The following is a 16996-nucleotide window of genomic DNA, read 5'->3' on the forward strand; positions in this document are numbered from 1 at the left end:
TCGGCTGAAAAACAAAAATTACAGAAAACGATAAAAACACCTGGTAGCAAAGGTGTGCAAATCCTTAAAGTTATACTTTGTTGAAGCACCTTTTGATTCAATAACATCAAATCAAATTATCAAATTGTGATGACATCTCTTATCCACAGCCCTTTTCAGACCCCCACATAGATTGTATAGTCCAGGTTTATTCCTGGACCTGCCTAGGTGTTCCAAAACGTTGCTGTTGTTCAGGTGAAGCATTTCTTTGGTTGCTTAAAACGAAGGTCTGGACTCGCCAGCCACTGAAAGCTGAAACCTGATGGTGCCACAACCTTGGTTTATTGTGGGTATGGTGTCCCCCCCAAGTGTGATTGTGTTCACATCTACACAAACGAAATTAACCAGAGTTTGTTTTAACGGGTTTAGAACCTCAGGTGTGAAAACGCCTTTAGACATATGGAGAACACGGGTAACTCGCGCATAGAACAGAACCAGAGCTTGGTGGATTTTCCTGCAGCTCCTTCAGTGGTGCCATCAGACTCCTTCACCAGTTTCTCTCTTCTTTAGATAAATTTAAGTTTGCGTAATGTCGCTGTTATCCCACATTTTCTCTAATGACTTACTGCAATGCAATATATTTTTTTATGTATGTTTCTCCTGACTGATACCTTTGTACAATGAGATCCTGTTGATCCTTTGCAACCTCTCTGCAAACTGAGTTTAGTTGAACAAGACAAATGTAGGTCAGTTAAATTCACTATACATAATGCCAAAAGTGAACCCAAGAAGGCTAAATGTTTTAAATTGAAGCAAAACACAGCATTATTTTTAGGGTGCGCTCACTCATGCAACCATTATTACATTACATTATTAGAACCAGTATTGCAGCTTTTTAATTTTTCTATAATTTTCTTCTATCAAATGTCCTTTTTTTCTTTAAGTTGTACATAAAAACTTAGCAGTTCACTCTTTGTGTGGCTGCTGGTTTTGTGGGTCCGTTGTTAATGGAGACGCTGATATCAGTTCGCTCTGCATAAAAAAATTAAAGAGGTTCTAAAGAGTCTCCTTAAATTAGTTCAGGGGTGTTTTGAAAGGAAATTCTATGCGAAGCTCATTTAAAAACTGCTAATATCGGTTAATTTCTAATACAAAGCCATAGGAATATTGTGCCTGCACATTGCATGAGTGAAAAAGTTTGGCAATTAAAAAGAAAAACATTGAAGGAAAGTTAAGTATTTTTTTCATTTCCAGGAGAAACACTTGCAGAGAAGAAACCAAACCTTAGATCCTCTCCTCTCCGTGCAGTCTGGATCTTCCAAGTCTGACTACACACACTACGCTATAGTATGGTGCCACAGCTGGGGCCTTTTGTCAAGTCTGCTTTCCGCCTTATGTTTTACAGCAAATTAACATAGTCACACCAATCTTTGGCTAATTTAAAGTAATTAACACAAATTTAACGGCTTCCCTCCTGTTGGGATGATTCTGTTATTAGTTCATTGCAAACTTTCTGCCACTAGCTTGGTTTGTGTGAGGTTAGGTGAAGACATCCAGGCTTGAGCTGGAAATTAGCTGCAGATATCCATGTTATCAAAAGCATGGCTGGATAATGACTTCAGCGTTTCCGAGGTTTTCTCATTGGCGCCACCATCGGTGTAACGTTTGTGGTTTTGAGAAAATACTGTGACAGCTAGACAGATTGCACTGCTGTAGTATTTCTTCCAGACACTCTGGTTATTCAGGTTCCCCCAATGATGTATTGTGATTGCTGTAAAAGGTAATTGCCATCATCATCACGTCCAATTTCCCCAATATTTTGGTTTATGACCTGCAAAATGGCATTCCCATCCGTCTCAGCAAAACTCATTTTTCCAAGAGCAGCAACTGAAATGACTGAAACTGACCTGAAATTAAAAGTCGGCGCGGACTGGTGATGCTGGATGCATTTCATCCCCCCTCCAAAAAACATTCATTACTGGTAACTTTATTAGATATGTAGATTTAGATGAAACAGATCATCAGAATGCATTTCTGTAATCTGGTTAAGATTAAATAAACCGATCTGGAACATAAGTTTGTGCTCTATTTTAACACTGTCTTGTAATGATAAGTCCCTACTCTAGCACCCAGAAGATATTTGGTGATGATAAATATTTAAGAAGCAATTTTTTGTTTTGTTTCCACAAATCAAAGCTGTGCAAGACTGACCAATCTATCCTCTGTAGTCTTTGGTCTCAATATACGGTGGACCTGATGCTGAAAAAAACATAAAAAATTTAGCTTCTTTTCCTCCAATAAATGGATAGATTTGTAAAGGCAGCAAGTCATTTTCAGCTGCTCCTTAAGTCAGGGGTCACCACAGTAAGTCATTACAACTTACACACAGACAGAATTTGACATAATTTTTACACTGGATTCCCTTCGTGACGCAACTGGGATATGAGCCCAGGTCCCTAGTGCCAAAGACACAGGCTTATCTTGCTACACCACCACAGAGGGGCCCAGTCCAGCTTCGTAATTTTGAGCTGCTTCCCCGCACAGTGGGTAATGTCACTCAAGATTGCCACTGTGCTGCAGCTGTGCTAATGGTATGGGCAGGTCATAGTCAAGGTAAAGCATTTCTCAGAACTCCCTACTGCAGCTTTAACTGCTGACTGAGGATTTGAATATAGTGTATGTATCCATTTTAAAAGTTAATATTTCCAAGAAACTTTTATTAAATGCCTTTTTTGGGATCTAAGGACAGAATGTATGCTTCTTCAGTTTCAGAAAGATGGCTGCTAAATTTAACTGTAGCAAATTGCCATATTGGGGGAAAAGCAAAGTGCAAAGAAGTGTAATTCAATTTATGCTGCTTCATCAGAACTCCTAGAAGTGGCTTCATATTTTGATCTGGAACCCTTTACACTCAGTGTTGGAATATTTGACATGTATATTATTAAAAATAATATTTCTCATAAAGCCAACTAATCCAAAAGTACAAACATGGGTCACACATCTACATGGCATTTGTTGCTGGTTCCCTTTAAGCCTTTGTTTTTAATATTTGCTATAACTACAGTGCATAACTGAGCAGAGCCTTGGGATAAAATTGTCATCCAATAATATTGGAGTGCATAGCAGTTAAATGTCAAACAATTTGCAAACCACTTCCTTAAGTTGTGGTGTTATTCCCTATTAGCCTAATGTGCCAGAGTTGCTCCTCTCGGCTTTGTGTAAATATATATTGGATTTTTATTAAAACTCAAACCAACGGTAATAGATGTGCCTCTGGGGTGGCTTTAAAAAATCAATTTGCTAAACAGCACAAAATTACCCCATGATTGTCTCCTTGGACCCTATTACCCATGGAAGGTGATTCTCACTCCAAACTTTGCCTCAGCGACTGAGGCAGACCCTCTCTTCTGACTCCTGAGCCATGTGTTCGCTCATTACGGCAACAACCCAAACAAGCTGATTTCTGCGCTCGCTGCTGACAGGAATCTCAGAATTCAGATCCTGCCTGTCAGATGGCCCTGCGGCGTTTCCCGCTGCTAATGAAGTGAAATATTCTGGCATCTGAGTCTGAAATAGAGCTGTATATTTGGACCCATGAATATGAATACAATCAGCTAGACTTGAGTCGTTAATGAGGCAGAGAGAGAAACCAGCAGACAGGATTAATTAATTACAGAGTGACATTTATGGATAATAACCTTCTGGTGGAGATCACGATTAATGAATATGCAGGAGACTATCAAAGGGGAAGCATCCTGCTAAGATGGGATATCTGTATTCAAATCTACAATATAGGTACTTCCTTGAGTGAATCTCCTGCTTGTTGTGGTTTCCACCATTTTTCCTGTCAGGGTTTAGGGTTGGGAGAGTATCTCTGGGATGATTAATGGATTATATTTGTGGTACAGCAACAGAGCTGAGTTTCTCAAGTGAATATCCTGCTGCTGGGTGTGAAGGTCTTGGTTGGGCTGTAGACGAAGTAGCTAAAGCTATGTCAACATTGTCACAAATCTCTGCCGCGGCCTTTAAGGAATCAAACGTATGCACACAGTCTTGAATTTGTAAATAAACTCACATTCCTGTTATTATCCTCTTAGCATCTCAATTTGAGGTGTAGTTTTTCCTCCCATATCCTAAAAATATGTCCTTGGGCTGTTACGTTGAACCATATTTTTCATAAGGTTAAGAAGCTGCTCTGCTGCCTAACTCCTTACCAAATAATAAAAGTAATTGTTCAGATTGAGGGTCCATGCTTTAACCATCACAACTGAATTTTTGGACAGAGATGTCCCTTCAGGGCAGGTGCAGCATGCACCCTGCAGCAATGTACTCCAAGAACATGATGTTCAGATGTTTTGTTTCTAGGCTCTCATGCAGGTAAAGGTTACCCAGATAACCTTTACCTGCATTTAAGTTGGTGGCATTTTCATCAGCTGATGTTGAGCCTAAATAAAAGATTTTACTGAACCAGAGCATCGAGCGCCTCGTGCTGTGAAAGTGACCATGATCTAAAACAGTGTTAATGGTCCACTTTTCATTATTTCAATTTCTTTCTAATAACAGGAGCAAAATATGTGAATGAGACCAACTTCATCGTAAATCTGGTTGTGTTAAAACACACATGTTGAAACCGAATGGGGGAAAAGTAAATAAACTGGCAGAGAATAGACTGGTCATTCTAGTAAACTATTGTAATTAATTATTCAGTTTAAATTAGTTGGAACTGACCTTAAAACAAAATTTCTGACATATGCTCTTCACCACTACCTGCTACTGTGTAATTAGGGCTGAAGCAATTAATCAGATTAATCGATTATTGTCATAATAGTCAACTAATTTAGTAATCGAATGATCATTAACTGGAGCACACAAACTCTAAAACGCGCCATTTGCTGAAAGAACAACCCAGAGCAGTAATTAGGCCAAAATTGTATGAAAAATATATACATTTTGTATTAAAGTTGAAAAACTTTCAATGTCGGTAAATATCCAGAATTCCTCAACTGGAATAACTTTAGCTTCACCTGTTTGAACTTCTGTAAACAATCTGCTATTAAAATCCTTTCACTATGCGATTATTAATCCAGTAATTGAAAATATAATCGACAGATTAATCGATAAGCAAAATAAAAGTTAGTTGCAGCCCTATGGTGAGTATGTACTTGTTTCCTTAGTAAGATGTGGATTCAGGTAGGTAAAATAAATATATAATAAACAAAAAATGCTGTAATTACATAAATGTTGTTTCTTTTAGAAAAAACACAGTCTGATGTGACCTGCTTGATTCTTATAATATTTAAAATAGATGTAAATTACCACTTTAAGTAAATTAAATAACATTAAATGCATAACATTTCCTCTTGGATGTACTAATCTTTGTATCAAAAGATAGAATAGGCTGTGAGAGCTAGACATCTTTACGGCAGTAAATCTATACTCATGTCAACACAGTGGAATAACAAAAAGGTGAGATGTGTAAAGAGATATTCTATTTTTATGCTTTTACTCTGTTTAAAATCTTTAAAGGATTCCTCATTCATTTCAGTGTACCAGATATAATAAACCGTCACAAAGAGACAACAGTATCAGTGCAGCAGATGGTAGATAAGACCATGAATACAGTCATTAGGAGGAAAAGACGTGTGAGACAATTATCTTACTAATGGGTACTACTGAAGTTTTTTCTACCTCAAAATTAATTTGATTCTCCTGTGTGAAGCTAATTTGGTACAAAACGTACAGGATTAAATAAAGCAACATGCATGTTATACATTCAGCAGTCTTGTATGCAAATAGTTGTCCTGCTGAAGGACGAAGATCTGTAGCCATGATGGCCAAATAAATGTAAAGCTGAGATGGTAAAACCGACTGGTTTCAGTGTCCAGTCCAACGACCTGGAGCAAATGATGATTGATTCTGTTCCATTTATCTCTTCTTCTCCTTCATCTGCTAAATCAATCACTTACAGAGATTAACATAAAATGATGTTCTTTTGGTTTGATGGAGCTACAACAGAGGAATATGCATTAAAAACCCATGGAGACACACAGAGATATGGTGCCAGGTTAAGAGAAATACATGTTAAGCTTTACTGAACTGATTGAATTGATGTTAGCAGAATAACAGGATTTTCTAATGTTCTGTAATTCAAAACAGGCACAGTAAGTTTCTGTTGAGAGTTCACAATATATTGTAGGCACCTTTACTACAAATATGCATTCATACAGTTTTAGTTACCATCCATCCATTCTTCCCTCCCTCTCCTCCAGTTCTTTCTGTGGAATCCACAGCTGAGGATCAGAACATAGATGAACCAGCAAATCAAGAGGTTTTCTTTTCTTTCTTTTGACTCTTTGCTTTTTTAGGTACTGATTCACAATAATAACCGTAGGACCTGGTTTAATCATTAGCAAATATTGGTCTCTAAAGATGCTTAGTAATAATTAAAATTAGTTTTTCAGAGCACCATCTAGAGATCAGGAACTAATGACCAACAATAATTGGGTCTCCGTTGCCTTACTTTTCTCAGTTAAGGTCAGAGTTCAGGATTCAATGATAAGGAGAGACTTGGCCAAAATGTAAAATGTTGAGAACCGCTTCTCATTTAAAAACATGACCTGTTGGCTACGGGCTACAATTACCCAAGACCTCCAGCTATTAAAATGACCTGTTGAAGCCACTGAATGTTTTGCACAGATTTGTGAAATAAATTATGTTCACAAAGGGGGGAAACAATCTGTCTTTTTCATTTGTGCAAACATGTGGTGCAATGCTGCCTAAAGGCAACAAAACCAAAACACATTATAAAATTAAATGTGAAACATTTCTCCTGGTTATGTTTATTTAGTCCATTTTAAGGCAGATATATTTTTTGTAACAAGTATTATAATGTGTTCCATGTAAACATATGTCAAAAGCAGATTAACTCATCATTTTGCAGTTGATATTTTTGCTGTAGTTTAACACACCAATTTGCCCTTTATTATTATCCAATCATGCCCTGTCCATCTGAACACCAACCTAGCCCATGAAGCAGACGTGTCATTAGCATATTTACTCATTTTTAGGTGATTTAATTTTGCACTCGGATTCATCCACAGACTCCAAGCAAACGGTTTCAACCTGTTTGCGTGGAAGACGGATGAAGCCCGTCGCCTTTTAGCGTGCACGGCAAAGGTGAAATGACATTTGAGAGCTGTGCAAAATGTGAGAGCGCTCTCCACTCGTGCTGCTGTCAGGAGTGATCACTGTTATTTCAGCTGCCTGTCCAAATAGGCTTCCTACGGCTTACCCTTCTCGCTGCCTTTCGGTAGTTGAGATAGGAGCCCTGCATTTGGCGCTGGCGCTGGGCAAATCAGATTAGAGAGGCTGTAATGGCAGGTTGTGTCAGAAAAAAGCAATATAGAGTATTAGGAGAGGACAAAGCAAACACAGCAGCCATTACTTTGTGCCACCCTTCCTTTCTACTCCATCAAAACAACATGAAAGTGTATTATAGAATATCAGGCTGTCACCTTGGGAGGTGATGAGGAAATAGAATGGACTACTCTGCAGACAACTAAATTAACTTTAATTTTACTCCCAGAGATCCAGGACAGAATTACATTAAATGCATTCTGTTTAAATGGGATGCGTCCACTCCCTGAAAAGGTGACAGATGCTATTTAAAAATAATCGCTGATGCTTTGCACAAACAGAATAGCTTTAAATCTTTTTAATTTACATGAATCTGTCGGGTGCAGCCAGTTCGGTACAGCTGTGGAGACTAACCCCACCCCCCCATATGTCTGTCAGGTTTACAAAGCAACTTAACATTTTCATTTTATGTTTAAATCCTAATGAAACCGCTTCTTTAACATATTTAAATATCATACAGCAACAAGTCAGTCCATGCAAATGAAGTTTATTTTTTAAACTTATACTGCTTTAGTCAGAGTAGTGGCTCAAAGAGAGCAAATTAAGCAAGGTCAGACTATTATAGTGACAAACTAAACTGCACTGAAGGGTCTTCTGCTGTGTGGAACATCTGTCACACTTTTCCCACTTTTAAGAGATTCACTGGATAATGGCACAAGTAGTATTTCAGACACTGAGTTTCCAGTGGTAGAGAAGGCTGAGATAATCTCTGAGGCTTCTTCTCAACTGCAAAACTGTAAAAACAGGCATGATGCTCTATAGGGAACCAAGGCATTGTATCAGACACGTTGATGCAACCAGAAGAAATGTCAACTAAATGAAACTAATGCTAAAATATTCCAGAAATAAGTGTAAAATAAAGAATTTAGATGTAAATCTGAAAACATCTCAATTATGAAAACCCTCCCGTTTATTGGCTCAGATGTTTGAAGAATCAGTATCTGTGATAGTACGGAGATAGTTTCATGCACAGCAGCTTCCTAGCTTGTAAACCTCCGGCACATCATAAAATATAAAATATCCCCAAGGTGGCCTCTGTCTGAACTCGTACGTTAAATGAGTGTAAAAATGTTTTAGGCTCAAAACTTAAGCTACTAAGTGATTCTCATCCCTGTTAAAATGGCAGGTTTCGAGGTGTGAAACAAGAACGCATGATAAATCATTCAGAAATGTTTTACACATAATGTGACATTCGGTCTGGGCAGTTCAGCTGAAAGACAAATGTTTGAAGGATAAAAATGGGTACGATGAGCTGGTTGTGGAAGTGTTAACACCGGTAAACCAATACGTTCTGGAAACTTCTTTAGGAGAAGTCGATCAGCATCACACATCTTGAATGTCTTTCAATTCAGTTTAAATTCAAAAATACTTTATTAATCCCAAAGGAAATAAAATGTTGTTGTAGCTCTTATTCTCCAGGTTTCTTCAAAGAGCCGTTGTAGATGCTGATGGCTGTGGGCAGGAAGGATTCTTCATAAAATGTTCATTTTATGAAGAATCCTTCTTTGCACAATGATCTCCAGAGGTTCCAGAGGAGTCCCCAGATTAGAGCCAGCCTTCTTTATCAGCTTGTTGAGCTTGTTGTACTCCATATGACAGAAAAAGCTGGAACGACATTACCGAAGCTGTCACCATTTGTTTGGCAAAAGACATGATGCCAATCCAACGGTGGAGAGGGAAGGCTTCATGTAGCTTTTTAAGAAGGCCCATGATACAACGTTCTGAAAAGGAAAGATTTTTCCAAGGCTGCACTCCTGGACATGTATGAAGAATACTGTGGAAAGCTACAAGCATCACTGTCATCTGCGAATTACTTTGCATCAACCATGGATTTATGGTCAAGGAAAACACCAGGCCAAGTTTCAGACATCTTGGCCCTGGGATATCTTCATTCTAGCTCTGACAAGGTTGTAATGTTTCATCTGAATCCTTTTGTTGAACCCTGCATCCCATGTGTGAACAAGTCACCAAATCTGTTCGTAACATCTGCCTCAGTTGGATGAGGTGAACACATGCTTCCATCTCCCCTCTTCTACTTTATGTCCAGTAGTGTCCTCTTGCAGAGTGTGTCCTCTTCGGCTCATTTCCCACCCTGATCTCCATACTGACTGCTCCTCAGCTCTCTTTTTGTTCTGCCGTGCCTCCCTGGGGTCACACAGGTTCACGGTTAATGTGACAAAGCCAGCTGCTTGCTGCTGTCCAGCCAGCCTCTCACCAGCTGTGATTAGATGTAAGGGGGTCTCCCATCTGATTGGTGAAGGTGCCAGGGCAAATCATCCCTGTCCTCTACACAGATAACTGACCTGAACCATGTGGCTGGTGTTGAAGCTGCCAGTGTCCGAAAATAACTGATCAGAAGCTTATTGTGATAGCCTGTTGCAGAGCAGGGTCTGTGGCACAAAAGATGTGAGGAGTCAACTGACAACGCAATATTTATCAATCGTCTAGCCTTGGTAAGCTTTTCTAATATGCAGCCCTATCTATCTGTACTTGTACATTATAAGCATTATTGACTCAGTAAAAACCAGACAATTTAACAGGGAAGTTACAGTATATCTTTTACATTTACAGAATAAACATTTTATTTCAATTTGTAGGATAAACCAACATTTGGGTTTTGCACTAATAAAGACATTGAACTCTCCTGCCCACTTCAGATGGATTTGTAATTTAGCTTAAATTAAAATCAAAATAATAAACTGGTTAGAAGCATTAGAACATCTTTTGAAATGTAAGGTTTGAACTTTACATTTTTGAAACCTTGGTATACCTTGGTCCAAGCTAATTCAGCATCCACAAAAGGGTTATCACCACACTTTACCTAAAATCCAACTTGAAATTTTGTGAAGTTCATTCTTTGCATTCCCTGATTTTGAAGTATATTATAAATGTAGTATTGTACAAAAGGTTTTAGCGATTGGGAAACCAATCTGAATGTGAAAATATAATTGATATTCCAAACGTTTCATTGAAAAAGCTTCAAAACAAGAAAACTACTCAGACAATGAATTCATAAAGTTAGAGATAATAGTGTATAAATCAGTTTTTAAGTTCTTTTTAATTGGTGGGATTTTTTTAAGGAAAACATCAAGCCCTACTAATTATTGTAGTGAAGTTTCCCCTCAGACAGTGACAACCAGACAACAGAGACACAAGCAACCTGAGCTGCCAGGGATGTATGCTCAAAACAATCAGCCACAACAATAGCAGAAGAAAGGCCCCGCACCAGCTCTAATTGTTAATAAGAGGTTTTGGCATAATAGATGTTCCCATCACTCAGTCCCCAATTTGCTCCTGTGGAGATGGCGTTTGCATCCTGCAGGCCTAATCTAACGTTTCTTTTTGATCCCAGAAACGTTGCTACTGCAGCAAACAGGAAGCAATTCAACTTCGCTTTCAAGCCACGATAAACCAGATACATTTAATTTGGAAACGTCAGGGAGCCTCTGAGACTTCGGTCATCACAGGGATGTAAACGGCGACTGCATTGAAGTCTTAGGAAGAGTCAGCATGGGTTCAGCTGTCATTATGTACTCACTATTTCAAATTTAAGTCATACAACAGGTAGTCGCATAAAAATTAGGTTGCGATCAGTTAGCAACAGTGTCAGATATCAGCCCCCTGAGGTTGTTTCCACTGTTACACACATATTATGCATGTCAAGGGTTTTTATCAGCTGCTAGTTTTAACATGTATGCTAATATTGTGCAGTGGGAAATTGCAGTTTTGCATTTATGATCCGCTACAAACAAAGTCTGTAAAAACAGTAAAAGAATCATATTTAGCGATGCATTCAGAGCAGCAGTTTACAAACTTTTTACCAAATGGGTTGAAAGCACCAAAAAATATTCCTTTTTTTTTAAATGCAAAAATAATTTGATATATGTTTTTTTCTTTTTGACTGCAACAATAACTAAACAGTGTTAGGATTATGATTATTGATTAATATTTATCAAGAATTATAATTTAAAATTAAATTTTGAGAAAAATTAATTCCTTAACCAAAAATCCTTATTTATTAATTGAAACCAGAGATGTCCTTTGGTGTTGTAATTTGTGGCTCAAACCCCTTGATAATTACAACTGTTAAATTCTCAGTAATAATTGATAACTATTACTAGATGTTACTATTTAATCAACTGTTTCACTGCAGTTGGAGGATCTTCAACCTTATTTTGACAGACAAATCACTCTTGCTCAAAATAAACACAAACACTCTATCTAGGTGAATATTTATTAAATCAACAGCCCTAATACACCACGCTCTTCCGATTCAATAATCTTCACCTAATGAAAATGCAAAGTTCTACACAAAAGGGTAAAATATCTAACTAAACAGAATAAAACAAAACAAAAAAACATTGAGTGTATGAAAATCCAACCAGCAGTTATGGCAACAAGTGATAATATGGTGCTGAGCGGAGCTTTGGGAGCAGCCCCACCGACATATATCTCAGTGTAACACACCCCACAGGGTCATAAAACTTCCCCCCGAAGTTGGAAGCTTAGCAAACAACAAAGGATCATAAAACCTTTGGCGGCAACCAGTAGCAGGGTGCAGACAAAGAAAATGGTAGAGTTTCACCATGAGGTTATAGCAGTCCAACTTTAAAATGTACCCTGAGCTTGCTCTTAGGTGTTAAAACAACACAGCAAAACACACATAGCTTGAAAAGCACAGCGGCTTTCAGATGTCCAACAGCAATCAAAGTTTCAATGAAATATTGCATGCATATACAATTTAGAACACATTGGACTATAAGTGGCGATTCTAAATCGCCCTAAAATCCTCCTCTATCCTGCCTAAACTATTTCTAAAAAAGAAAAAGAAAAGAAAATGGTAGTACTTGATGTTGTCTCCTCTGAGCAGAGGGAGAGAGAAGGAGGGGGAAAAGTTTCCACGCGTCCGTGGATAACTCAGGAGAGCGGTCAGTTTCGTCCTCTGGCCTCCTTGGCGAAAAGGAACAATATGACGGACCGTCAGCAGTCAACTGGAACAAAAACAAGGGTGGCAATTTCGTCTCCTTGAACCCTCCGTGGGGTTTTTCTTCTGTTACGTGTTAAACTCACGTCTTCGATTGGTAAAGTGACGTTTCTGGCCTTCTTATTCCAGAAACTTCTTTCATGAATTTCTTCTCGTTGGCCAACGGGGAGAATGAATGAAAGTCCACGTGGGATTTCTTCTCCAGAGTACTCCCCCAGATGCTGGTCCAGTATCCAACTTGGAAGCCAAGCTGAAAGGTCTGAGTATGTTATATCGCCCACTGTCACATTAGAGCTGCGACGCCCCCGTCCTATCAGCTGCGGTGACCGCTGCGATTTGTAGTAGCAGACTATCCTGCGGTACAAAATGGCCGATGACGCTGAACAGCATAGTGGCATCCAGCAGCGTACAAATGGTCCAATATTCAGCAAACAAATGGTCCAACAACAGGAAGGGTGTAAAGATACACAAAATTCCTGGTTCAGTATGGACCTCGGTCGGTACCTTTTCAGTATGATCAAGGTTATAATACTTTAGGATTTTTCATTATAGTTTAGTTTCATTTCGTTGTGACTTTTTCTTCTCTAATTCAGTTTAATAAGTTTTTATAGTGTTTTTGCTAGTTTCTATTAGTTATTTTTTAAATAATGCTTAGTTTTGTTGAGTTTTTATTAGTTTTAGTACTAGTTTCCGTTTATTCATATTTATTCAAGACACATGCTTTTGTCTGTCTGGCAGTCATACTTGAAGAAATCCCAAATAGGACTCTTTCTCCTGTCATCATTTTGGTGACTAGCATGGTGAGCAAAAATGTAATTTATAAAGAGATGCAAGGAGCTATGGGATGCCGCACAGTGCCGAAGGACTTTGTCTATAATTTCAGCATGCTTTAGTTGGTTTTATAAAGACACATTACAGTTAAAGTTAAAGTTTTTCCCTTTTAATTACAGTTTTTATTTATTTCAGTTAATGAAAATGTTTTCTGTATTTCAGTTTTTGTTTGGTAAACTATATTAACCCTGGGTATGATTTGATCAAGAGAAACACATTTTTTGTTTTTTAACCATCAATGAACATTGATTAAAAGAAAATTATTGTGTTTTAGAACTATGAGTGGCTAGTAAAGAACTGGTGGGAGATTTGGTTTAATTATTTTCACTTAATTAAGATAATCCAGTATAGCAAAGCCTGAATATATAACATAAAACAATAAAACCACCTGAAAATGGTCAAGGGTTTTTATTTAGGAATGTTTGAATAAGACTGCTCTGATGTTTGAGGATCTTTGTTTCTTTCTTTCTTCCTTCCTTCTCCATTGTTGCTGTAGCTGAGTAAGAAACCATAACTTTCCTTAAAGTTGCACAACAGACCATAGCTCTTTGCAGTTTTGCATCCTCTTAGCTTCAGTATTCATTTGATACATGTTCCTGCCGAACCGAAGAGGCTGTACTGAAAATCTCCGGTACCTATTTGCGTACCGTTACACTTCTACTAAACCAGCAGTATTTTATCAAAACAAAGTAGTCAGATCTTTGTACAAAAGGCATCTATAAATGATTAGACATTTCAAACATAAAATGGAAAAATTATGTTAAGGCTACAGTACTCAACGCAGCTGTCGGCGGTTCAATTCCCGGCCCTGGACCTGTGCTGACAAATTTACCATTCTTGAATTGGGATCGGCGGCCACAAAAAACCGTTCCAAGGGCTGAAAATGCCCCCTGGGCCGCATTTTGCATATTTAGAGCCCCGAAAAACAAAACAAAATCATCTCTCTGTGACTTTTCTCATAACAATAGGACTTGAACCTTTCACATCGGCTAATAAAATTCAATGCTGATTTTTCCAGTTTTATTATATACTTAAATTTGTCTTTGAGGATAAACGGAAAGGAGCAACACTGATGCGTATCATGGGAGCCAGATGCATCTTTTTGCCTATTCTGTTTGGTTTCACCTTAATAGATAAGCCTCTGCAACTTATCTAAGGGCTGCCAAAACACAAACCAGCTCAGATCTACTGTAGTGTCTGGGTTTGCTTGGGTTGTTGGAAAAATTACCTCCCCAATGATTTCAGCCATATTTACCCCTCTTAGACCATCGCTCAAATGCAAATGAAAATATTTTTAAATAATACACTCTGTGTAAAAAAAGAGATTGCAGAATTTAATATAAAACATAAAATTGCATATTTTTAAAGCGGCAGGAGGCCAGTGGCCTTTAAAGTGCTTTTATTTCAGTCTTTAGAAATGCTACCTGCAGGAAGCAGAGCCCTGTGGTGAAGGAGCACTGAAGTGCAATGTGAGCCTTTGAAGTATATCATTAACCTTGAGATAAATCAGACTTCTGCAGCTACCTTTGATGCACTTGAGCAGCGTTAATCATTGGAGTTTTTCGTCTCAATCATTACCTCCAATTACAATAAAGCCCGATTACTATTGCAATTATCGTACAATCGGATAATTTATTCAGGTCATGAGACAAATAACACTGTTCTTATGTTTATATATTAAAAGAACGCTTTCTACTGCTGGAGCATTTTCTTGGCTCCCATATGTCCATTATAACCCCATTATGGATGTTATATCATTTGGGACATTAGGACACGCGAATGACTGAAGTGGCCCACTGATTTACCGGATGTTGAAGAAGTTAATGGTGGTGGTACAATAGTTTAGGAAAGGTTAAGCAGTACCTTGAATCCTGTGTTTTGCCAAAACTGAAGACTCCATCACTGAGGTTTACTCTAGAGTGTTGGAAAGGAGGCTCCAAGCGATTGTCGTACCTTAGACTCAGGAGGAGCATACTGGCCATACAGTGGAACAGATCTTTACCCTAACTGGTTGTACTCCACTAGTCCCTGGTCACCAATATGGTTTGTGTTGTTCACGGACAGAATCTGAATAAATTGTTGAGACCAGGGCATCTGGATTGGGCACCTGAGAGTCTAATCTTTGTTTTTTGCTGATAATGTGGTTCTGTTAGTCATCTTCAAGTCATAAAGTTCACTGTGCACTGTAACGTCTTGGAGCAGGGTATGAACTGGCCAATTTGAGAGTCAGTTCCTTAAAATCTGAGGTAATGGTCCTCGACGGAAAAAAAGGTGGATTGGCCTCCCTGGTTCTGGGGTCAGCCTCTTCCTGACGCAGAAGACTTGTTGTCTTGTTCAGGATTGATGACCGCATACACCAAGAGATGGATAGGATTGGGGTCTCTTCTATAGTAATGTGAGCACCTCTTTGGTCTGTGGTGAGGAAGAAGAAGCTCAGCCAAAAGGAAAGTTTGTTTCGGGCCTCTCCTGTGGTCATGAGGTATTGATCAGGACCAAGAGAATGAGATCCAGGATTTGAGCAGCTGAAATGATCTTGCTCCATAGGTTGGTTGATCCAACGACCTTATTAACAGAACAACACCTTTCAGCTTGTGGCCCTCATCAGGGTCCCGGTGCGGCCACAAACCAAAATGTCTTAAATAAAGTCGATGCCTATAGTATTTCAAGTGCTGCTGTCCATGCACCTTAGAAGTAGGTTAGGTTTTGCTAGAAACCTTTGAAATGCTGCAAGATGTTTTGAAGGACCTCGCCTCGTTAAAAATCTTCATATTTAAAGCACCTCTACCCGTGGGTCAAATTTGTACCATGTTCAAATTGCAGTTTTGTGCTGCACAGAATCATTCTAAGGGTCAGAAATGGCACGGGACCAACACTTTGGACACCCCTGCCATGAATGAATCATTTGTTTCCCACGTATCAGAAAATTGCTTATCAGTTTATTTCTCTTAGTAATAAACTATTGAAATTTAAATACTGTTTAAAACAAAACTTAAATCTCGTGCATAATTTAATTTGGTCATGAAATCAATAGTCACATTTTCTCCTGTTGCTGGACCTCTTCCGGTGAGGTGCAGATCAATTCTCTATCATTTTTATAAACAGCCAATATTAAAAATGAATGACTAACCCTAAAACAGAGCAGGATCGACCTCCCTCCCTTCCTACCTCTGGAGATGTGAGACAAACATTAAACAGATGTATTCTTCCCACGCTGATCTCCAGGGAGCTCATTATTCACTCACACCCTGTAAAATAGAAGGTCAACACCCAGTTTTTGGTACATGGAGCTGACTGTTTGCACAATTTGCCAAAGCTGATATCCTACTTGCTTCTCTCAATCTGTTTTTTTTAGAGAAAGAAAGTCTCATGTGGCAAAAAATGTGAGCCTGTAGTTTTTTTATATTTCTATTCCATAATAAATTTAGGGGATTCATAAATAAACTACATAATTAAATGAGGAACATTTTAATTTGTGAATAATATGGACAGCAAAGCAGCCTTGGACACTTATGTAAATAAAGCAACAATTTTAATTATCAACTTCTGTCTTTCCTCAAGGGATCATCATAACATATGCACTGAATACATGACTGGAGGTTGTTTCCTTAACCTTTATCAATTTACCAAACATTGGCATATTAGTCCTTTTCAGCACTGAGGAAACATTACTTGTTCGGGCTCCAGTCTAACTGCACTCATGTTTTCCCCTTCAAGTACAGGCACTTCTATATCTCTGAACGTGCATCATCGCTTTGCAAATTAGCTAATATTGCAACATTAAATTAT

This window comes from Girardinichthys multiradiatus, chromosome 24 (assembly GCF_021462225.1).
Source record: "Girardinichthys multiradiatus isolate DD_20200921_A chromosome 24, DD_fGirMul_XY1, whole genome shotgun sequence".
Classification (NCBI taxonomy): domain Eukaryota; kingdom Metazoa; phylum Chordata; class Actinopteri; order Cyprinodontiformes; family Goodeidae; genus Girardinichthys; species Girardinichthys multiradiatus.